At 36.6% G+C, this 10,015-nt stretch overlaps 1 long non-coding RNA gene across 1 annotated transcript in view; it reads left to right on the top strand.

Annotated features, from left to right (window-relative positions):
* Positions 1-7,189, top strand: part of LOC105117056 (uncharacterized) — a 21,205-nt gene extending 14,016 nt beyond the window's left edge. The window contains exon 3 of the long non-coding RNA XR_840666.1: positions 7,155-7,189. This is a non-coding gene — a long non-coding RNA (uncharacterized LOC105117056). The remainder of the gene's footprint in view (positions 1-7,154) is intronic.
* The last annotated feature ends 2,826 nt before the right edge of the window (positions 7,190-10,015 follow it).

Raw genomic sequence — 10,015 nt, forward strand, 5'->3', positions numbered from 1 at the left:
TTTCTCTTAGTTGTTACCTTTAACAAAAGAACATAAATAATGTAATAATCCAATATGCAACCCACAATCATATGTTAAAGTGTGTGTGTGTAAATTAAGGTTTAAGAATACATGTTAAATGAGTATATGTAGCAGAAGTGATAAAAATATGAGAGTTTGTAAACTTGAATATTTCGAGAAGTATTATGATAAACTTTGTTAAGAATGGTTACTAAGATGCGTCTCAAGAGTCACTTTAACAAAAGAGCTCCTTTACTCTATCATGCTAGTAATAACAATTTTGCACATGCTATATGAAATAGAAAACACATAATATTTTTTTATCAACTACTACTAATGTGGACCAGGCCAAAAACACCAGCAAAGACCCATTACATGTTCCAAATGGTCCAATGACTCGGTCCAAGACAAAGGCATTGAAAGAGGCATTAAATGTATTGGTTTTGAATGTTTCAACCAAGTCAGAATTGAAAGGTCCATTAAAGTATCAAGAGGAGACCCTAGTACATCTTTTCCATGTGCAAGAGGGGTCCAACATAACCTTATTTGGGCCATGAGGTAAGGACAGCAAAGGAAACAAAAGAATCCTTCTACAACTTGGAAACAACATGGGTGGTTACCTTTTCCTTTTGTTTCTAGGATTAAGGGGCTGCATGGAAGGCTATAAATAAGCCTTGAATTAGTTCTATAATATTTTACTTCCTTCTCTTCTTCTCATGACAAAACATGGATTTAATATTATGGGCTTTGTTTCATTTTGTTAGCTACAACCCAAGGTTTGTTTGGGCTTAATTAATATTTTGTTTTCAGTTAAGATTCAAGGCTTGTTTGGATTAAGTTATGGGCTTTTCAGTTTAGGGTCAGTTTTAAGTGGACCTCATTTAAGTCCACATAAGGGGTCCATTAGGGTTAACTTTTCAAGAACTATTTAAACTCATGTAAGCCAAAATTTCAGCAGCTTTTCGGTGTAATTACTTTTGATTTTATTTTTTTCAGTTTTAACGTGTGAGAGTGATTCTTGCATTCTTCAGCTCTTGAACGAATTGAATCTGACTTATCAAAGATTAACTGGATTCGTGGCGTCATTCTACTCAATCCAATAGTGTTGGTGCCTTGGGGTAGGTTTCCATTGTGTCACACTCCTATCAGACCTATTTTGGCTTTCCAAGATCAGATCTCAATCTTAATTGTGGGTTGCGTGACCACGTGATCAGGAGGTTCGCATGAACTACCCTTTCCTCCCAACCAAAACGAGACATTGTCCTCAATGTCTTAAAGTAGAAAGATAGAGTATAGAAGACATCACCTAAAATAACAAACATTAACAAATCTGAAACACACTTCAACAAATATAAGAAACAACAAAACACAATAATAAAACCAAAAGACACAAAGATTCACAAATGAAGGCTCAAATCCAATATAAGCTTTTTACGGCTTTCCTTAGATGACCAATTTATACGACTCATAGAGGGATTAATTACAGGAATGAAAGATTGTAGTTGGCCGATCAATTGTGCAACAGTAGCAGCAGAGATTACGATTTTTTGTGTCGAAGATGTTAGAAATTCCTGTTCCACGGCATGATCAAGAAACGACAACTTGTCATAATAATCATTAATATTTAACAAACATATGGTTTTATGGTGAATGTGCAGTTTAAACATTTTATTCATTCAAGCAAATATTATGGAGACCTATAGTCCCTCTCCAATTTTTTTTTCAATGATGTCCCCTTATGCTAAAAGCTTGGGGACAACCCCCAAAACTTGACTACCTTCTAAAAATACAACTATTGACACATCCCTCATTAACCCAAGACTGCCTCCCCCATACGCTAAATGAATCATTTTCTCCGCTAACACCTGACCAAGATGATTTGCTAATTCTAAAAACTCATTTTCTTTCCTAGGACTAGATCCACCGAAAACACAAACATTTCTTATGTGATGACCTGAGGAACTTGCTATTTCTACATACTTCTATATTTGTTGAATATATGGGTCGAGTAGAAATGAAAGGAATGAAGAGAGGATTTTATAGATGAGAAATTAAAAAGGTAATTGATTGATACTTAAAAGTGTATTTTTATCAAGGTTTTATATCATCATTTTGCACTTGAAGTATCAATAACTCCTTAACTAAAGCATGTTTTATAATAATATATCTAATAATATAAGATACCTTTAATTTATGGTAAATATCATTTTAAATGCAGGCCTATCACATAAATGAAAGGATTGATTGATGAATTTAAGAACTGAAATTGAAAGGACAAAGAGATGGCCAAACTTAGAAAAGAGATGTTGGCGTAGTCCATACTGGAATACTATTCAGTAATTGGGTCATATCTGGAGTAGTAGATCTCAGATTTAGGTCTACTTTATATGGATAGCAAGGTAAGACACAGGCCTACAACTTTCATATGGAGCCCAAGATCTAAAAAGGTCATTTTCAAATCCATATTGTAGCAACAACAAAGAAGTCAGAATCTATCTTCCAGCCCGAGCACTGTTCAGTATTTGGCCCATATCTCGAGTTCTAGAAGTCCAAATGAGCTGAATGTTTTACACAAGAAAGCTAAGACATTTTCCCACAACGTTCATGTTTTCAGGTGGCTCCAATTTTAATGTTATCAGTGATTTTTTGGGTAGATAAGAGAAGATAAGGATTGTCACCAAGTCAAGAGTTGGTCACCCACTCATCAATTAGTCATCAAATCAATAGTTCCCAATTTTGGCCTATAAAAGGAGGCATTTGCCATGCATTTAGGCATCTTGGTCTCTAGATCAAGATCATGCTTTTGCTTTCTCTCTTTATATTTTTTTGTAATGTTATGCTTTGTTTTCATTAATATCAAGTTTATGCCTTTCATTTCCTTTCCTTTACTTAGTTAACTTTTATCCTATTTATGTTCTTATTTTCTTTATCTATTTTTCTTTCTTTCATTATGTCTAGCTAAGTTTCTTATGTCAAGGTGAAAAGGTTGCACTAATGGTGTAAGAATAAGTATAGTATAAACTGAATATGGACTTTAATGTTTGATACTAACATGTTTTATATTTGTTATCTTGTTCACTCTTTAATACTTTGGTTGTTAAATGATTAATCTTGATTTCTGTTGTATAACACTTGGTACAACAAATGCTTGACACTTTCATAGTTCATACTGTATGGTATAACCGACACCTGAGCTATAAAAGGAACTTGATTTGTTGTTAACATAAGTTATAATCATGAATGCTTGACGAGATTTAGAAGTATTAGCATTAATTGAATAAGATGACTAATGTAATCATGTTAACAATCTATAATCTGATTGGAACCTCCTTTGTGTGTGGTTTCCAATTGAATAATAAGAGTTTAGACTATACTTGTTTGACATACCATTAGTGGAACCTCTAACCTTGACATTTATTATTATCATTGTTTAATCATTACATTAATATTCCATCTCGAAGTTCTCATCTTCTTTTTCTCCTTCTCCTTTTTCTTAATTATTATTATTATTATTATTATTATTATTAGTATTACTACTACTATTACTACTACTACTACTACTACTACTACTACTATTATTATTATTATTGTTATTATTATTGTTGTTGTTGTTGTTGTTGTTATTTATAATTTGTAAAATTCACCTCCATGTGGTTCGACCCTGGTCTTGTCGAGTTATTTATTACTTCGACACTCCTGCACTTGGGAGAAGACATCAATCTTTCAGTCGTGTCAAGTTTTTGGCGCCGTTGCTGGGGAGGTAAGTTCTTGTATAAATTATAGTATTTATTTTATTTTCTCTATTCACTTTTCTTGTATAAAACTTTATTTATTTGTTCTTGTTTCTTCTTCTTTTATTTTCTTCTTCCTTTTATTCTATTCCTATACGTGCATGAGAGTGTGGTCATGTACATCAAGTGGTAGACTTTCTAGGGTATCCTCGTCATTTTCAGAAAATATGGCCGAAGAAGATAATCAATCACTTCATAATGAGAATAATGAGAATAACCGTGCTAGAACACTTAGAGACCACATGAATCCCACAAGAATAAGTGCACCATCATGCATAGTTTTTCCTCCCAATGCATCTTATTTTAATTTTAAGCCAGACATTATTCAACTTTTACCTTCTTTTCATGGCTTAGAATTGGAAAATCCATACTTGCATTTAAGGGAATTTGAGGAGGTCTGCAACACATAATAATTTAAATTATAGCATGAACACCATCAGATTAAAGCTTTTTCCTTTTTTATTAAAAGATAAAGCTAAAACATGGCTACAAAATTTAAGACCACAATCCGTTCGTGCTTATGATGAAATGCAACAACAATTTTTAAAGAAGTTTTTTCCATCTCACAGAACAAACTCTTTCAAAAGATAAATCACCACTTTCACTCAAAATCCAGGAGAAACATTTTACCAATGTTGAGATAGGTATCAAGACTTGCTTAATAATTGCCCTCATCATGGTTTTAAAACATGGAAATTGGTTTCATATTTTTATGAAGGGTTAACACCTAGAGATAGGCAAATGGTTGAATTGATGTGCAATGGAACTTTTAAAGATAAAGATCCTGATGAAGCAATGAAGTACTTAGACTTGTTAGCTGAAAATGCTCAAATCCGGGATACCGCGGGTACTTTTGAGGCACCGAGTAAAACTCAACCTCATACATCTAGTGGAGGTATGTACAACCTTAGGGAAGATCATGACCTTCAAGCCAAGTTTGCATCTTTAGCTAGAAAAGTCGAGGCACTAGAATTGAAAAAGAGTGGCCAATTAAAATCTGTTGAAAACATTGTGTGTCAAATATGTGAAACAAATGAACACTTAACTAATACTTGTCCAACCTTGCCTTCTTTTAAGGAATGTCTCCATGAACAAGCTCGTGCTTTAAATAGTTGGATTCCGTGGGACCTATATTAGCTACCAATATTTGTTTCAATGCTTCAATTATATACGGAGACAATAACGCTTCCTTACGTGAGGCATTATGGTCTGATATAGTGAGTCGTAGTGATGGATGGGAGTCCAGCCCATGGATTCTTATGGGCGACTTTAATGCTATCCGCTACCAATCAGACAGGTTAGGAGGGTCTACTTCGTGGGCTGGTCATATGGACAGATTGGAAACATGTATTCAAGAAGCGAAAGTGGATGATCTTCGATATTCAGGCCTGCATTATACTTGGTCGAATCAATGTCCTGAGAATCTGATTATGCGAAAACTAGATAGAGTGCTTGTCAATGAGAAATGGAATCTGAACTTCCCCTTTTCAGAAGCGAGATTTTTGCCATCAGGTATGTCAGACCATTCTCCTATGGTGGTAAAGGTTACTAGTGATTATCAGAATATAAAGAAACCATTCAGATTCTTTGATATGTGGATGGACCATGACGAGTTCATGCCCTTGGTGAGGAAAGTATGGGAACACAATTCGGGGGGTTGTCCAATGTATCAGCTGTGTTGCAAGCTAAGAAAACTAAAACGGGAATTGAAACTTTTCAATATGACTCACTTCTCCAACATTTCAGATAGAGTCAAAGATGCGAAAGATGAAATGGATAAGGCTCAATAGGCTCTCCATACAGCACATGGGAATCCAACTTTGTGCATGCGAGAAAGGGATGTTGTACGTAACTACGCTTCTATCGTCAAAGCCGAAGAGAGTTTTTTCAAACAGAAGTCAAGGATACAGTGGCTTAGCTTGGGGGATCAGAATACTGGCTACTTTCACAAATCAGTAAATGGAAGACAGCATAGAAATAAACTTCTTTCACTTACAAAGGAGGATGGAGAGGTTGTCGAAGGACATGAGGCAGTTAAATCAGAAGTCGTTGCGTACTTCCAGCGTGTGTTAAGAGTGGAACAGATGCCTAGGGTTCTGAATGAGGAAGAGATGGAATCGACAATTAACTTGAAACTGTCTTCGACGCAACAACATGTATTAGCACAAGATGTAACAAGGGAGGAGATTAAGCATGCTATGTTTAGTTTGAAGAACAACAAAGCCCCTGGTCCGGATGGATTTAACGCAGGTTTCTTCAAAAGAATGTGGCACATAGTTGGGGAAGATGTAATCAACGCTGTTAGCTCCTTCTTTCAGACTCGAAGAATGCTTAAGGAAATGAATGCTACATCCATTTCCCTTATTCCTAAAGTTGCCAATCCTACGAGGTTGACAGATTTTCATCCTATATCTTGCTGCAATACCGTGTACAAATGCATTTCTAAGATTCTAGCTGGGAGAATCAAAGCTGTTTTGCCATCCTTAGTAGGTCCGTCTCAGACAACTTTTATCTCTGGACGGAGAATCAGCGACAACATTCTTTTGTCTCAGGAACTAATGAAAGGCTATCATAAATCTACGGGACCTGCCCGTTGTGCTATGAAAGTAGATCTGATGAAGGCTTATGACTCGGTTCGATGGGATTTCGTTGACGTTATGTTAAGAAAAATGGGATTCCCTAGAACAGTCATTGATTGGATTATGGTTTGTGTTACATCATGTCAATTCTCTATCAACGTCAATGGTGAGCTTGCAGGTTATTTTCAAGGGGGGAGAGGGCTGCGACAAGGGGATCCACTTTCTCCATATTTGTTTGTCCTATGTATGGAAATCCTTTCGGGGCTATTCTGCAAGATGAGTGCCAACCAAAACTTCAAGTTCCACTGGAGATGCAAGAAGGACAACATTTCTCATCTTTGTTTTGCTGACGACTTGATGATTTTTAGCAAAGGAGATGTAAACTCAATTCGTATGATCAAAACTGTGCTCACAAAGTTTCAAGACCTATCAGGTCTGTATCCAAATCCAAATAAAAGTGACATCTTCTTAAGCGGTGTGTTAAATGCTGAGAGGGAAGAGATTATTCATGTTCTTGGGTTTGTAGAGGGGGAGCTCCCTATGAAATATTTGGGAGTGCCTCTTATCTCGTCCAGACTAAAGGCTGTTTATTGTAAGGGTCTCGTGGATCGAATCACCTCTAAAGTTCGACATTGGACTTGTAGAACACTCTCGTATGCAGGACGAGTACAACTGATTAATTCAGTTTTATTTTCCATCCAGGTCTATTGGGCATCTCTCTTCCTCTTACCTGGGCAAGTCATAAAAAGTGTGGAGCAAATTATGAGATCCTTTCTTTGGTCAGGTTCAGATATGAGAACTACTAGGGCTAAAGTGGCTTGGGATCAGGTATGTCTTCCAAAAAAGGAGGGGGGGCTAGGAATAAAGAGGATAACAGAATGGAACAAGATTGCTTTGTTGAAACACATTTGGAACCTGTGCAATGACTCAGATGGCTCAATCTGGTCTACTTGGATTAGATGTAATCTGTTGCGAGGTAGGAATTTCTGGACAATCAAGACGCCACAGAATTGCTCTTGGGCATGGAGAAAGATTCTAAAGCTCAGATCCTTAGCATGGCCAAAGATGAAGTACATCATAGGGGATGGCAGGACAACTTCTCTATGGTTTGACAATTGGCATCCTCACAGCCCGCTCGCAGATTCTTACGGCGATAGATTCATCTATGATTCAGGTATGGAAAAGAACGCGAAGGTGAATATGCTGATTCATAACTTAGAATGGAAAATTCCTACCACTCACGCTATTGGCTGGCACCCCATTGTAGAAGTTATTCCTTCCAATTCTAAACCAATGATAGGGCAAAATGATGAGATTGTTTGGCTGGATTCACCAACTCACAGATTCTCGTTCAAAATAGCTTGGGAACAACTAAGATTTCATCATACGATGGTCGAATGGCATGACATTGTGTGGTTCAAGAATGCTGTTCCAAGACATTCGTTTCTTCTATGGGTGGCTGTCCAACAGAAACTCACAACTCAAGATAGACTTCATCGATTTGGTATACATGGTCCCAATACATGCTCACTCTGTCTCCGCAACAACGAAGATCACAACCACTTGTTCTTTGAATGCTCCTATATTAAAGTGATCTGGTGGGATGTTTGTGACAGATGCAACATTCCAAGAATGACAAAAGGATGGGATGAATGGATTCGATGGGCCACTGTCACTTGGCATGGCAAAAGTTTCGTCAATTTTTCTCGTAAACTCAGTTTTGCAGCTATAGTGTATCATATCTGGCAAGAAAGGAATGCAAGGACCTTTGCTGGAATATCTAGAACTCAGAATTTGGTCTTTCATCAAATTGAATGTATCATCCGGATAAGCTGGATTTGATGAGGAATGTTCTACCAACAAATGAAAATAAAAGAATCCAACGAGCCTGGAGGGTAACGTAACATAGATTCTTCATTTGATATTTAGCTGGTTGTATTAGTTTCCCTAACGAATCAAGTTAGGTCTTGAGTTTTCAGTTCGGTGGCTAGCATGTAGCCATCTATTGTTTTACGTTTCTGTTGTCATTGTAAATCTGGGGTATGCCCTTTATAATCTTTGTATCGTTTTCCTTTAATATATACGTCAACTTACCAAAAAAAAAATAGTTTCTAAAGGTCCAATCATACCCCATACTCGTAAACATACAACCCTGGTTGGATAAATCACCAAAATTTTAGTTGGAAGAGTGACAATGCACAAACTTCACCACCATAGTTTCAAGCACACCATAATTTTCAAAATTCTCATGGATATACACCTCCTTATGCTCCACCTCCTACAATAAATTTTAAGGAAACTTTGTATGCATTCATTGAAAAGCAAGAGACAATCAACACTCAACTTGCTCAAAGCATAACAGATTTTAAAGATACTCTTGCAAAATTCACATATGCTCTCAGTTTTCAAGCGAAAGGTAAGTTTCCATCTCAACCACAGCAAAATCCCAAGGGGCAATACAAAGCAAGTGCAAGTAGTCTTGGGAGTCAACACATGGATCAAGTCAAATCAGTCACCACTCTTCGTAATGGTAAGGTTATTCACAAACCAATTCTTGAAGCTTGTGAGAAAGATGATGAGTCAATCTCTAAGGGTAAAGAAGGGGTTGAGTCTGAACATTGCAAAGAAAAGACTGATTCCCCTCCAACACTTCCATTTTCTAATGCCATGACCAATCAAGAAGAAATCAAGGATGAAAAAAGCACCGAAAATGTTGATGCGGATCTTTTATCAAAAGTGACAACAGATTCGACACCCGACATCACACCAATCGATGATTACTTTCCTGATGAATCTCTACTTTCTCTTAGTTCAATGCCTTGGTATGCTAAAAATATTAATTTTCTTGCCTGAGGATTTTTGCCAGCTCACTAGAGTACCGAAGACAAAAAAGAAAATTTTTGAGTGACATGCAAAACTTTTATTGGGATGACCCTTACTTATTCAATTATTGTCCTGATCAAATATTTCAAAGATGCATTCCCGAAAATGAGGTAAGTAATGTCATTAAATTTTGTCACTCTAAGGCACGTGGGGATCATTTCTCGTAAAAAAAGAGGACTGTAGAAATCTTACAAAGTGGATTTTACTGGCCCACCATATTCAAGGAATCACATGCATTCTGCAAAACCTGTGAAAATTGTCAAAAGGTGGGATTTATTTCAAAACACAAAGAGTCTTTAGATAATCTTCTATTGACTCTTAAGTCTCATCATAGTCGAGATAAGCGTCATGCAATTCATGACTTATGGCCAATATTCCATAAGGAACATGCTCGACATAGTCTTGGGAATCTGACTAAAAAAGACCCTGTTTGCCAGTTTTTAAGAAAACTAGATGGGAAGTCTATCCTCGACCCATAGAGGGCATTTAAGCCGTTCTTGGACATAAAATTGCTTGACCGCTTTTTATGATCGGCTTGTTTTAACTCGTAAGTGCACGAGTGTGCGATGTAGCAATTAACTCGGTAAGATCGAGGTCATATCCACAGAGAGCTAGATCTGGAAATTAAGCTAGGTAACAAAAAAAACTCAAGAGAAATTAAATTAACAATAACTTGGTTGAAAATAATTGATGGATTTGTTTTCAAAGATGAAAAAGTGTAAATAGATTTTAAATGACAAGAAAAGGTAAGTCTTGGTCCAA

Source organism: Populus euphratica, unplaced genomic scaffold (genome assembly GCF_000495115.2).
Source record: "Populus euphratica unplaced genomic scaffold, PopEup_1.0 scaffold1151.1, whole genome shotgun sequence".
NCBI classification, from domain to species: Eukaryota; Viridiplantae; Streptophyta; class Magnoliopsida; order Malpighiales; family Salicaceae; genus Populus; species Populus euphratica.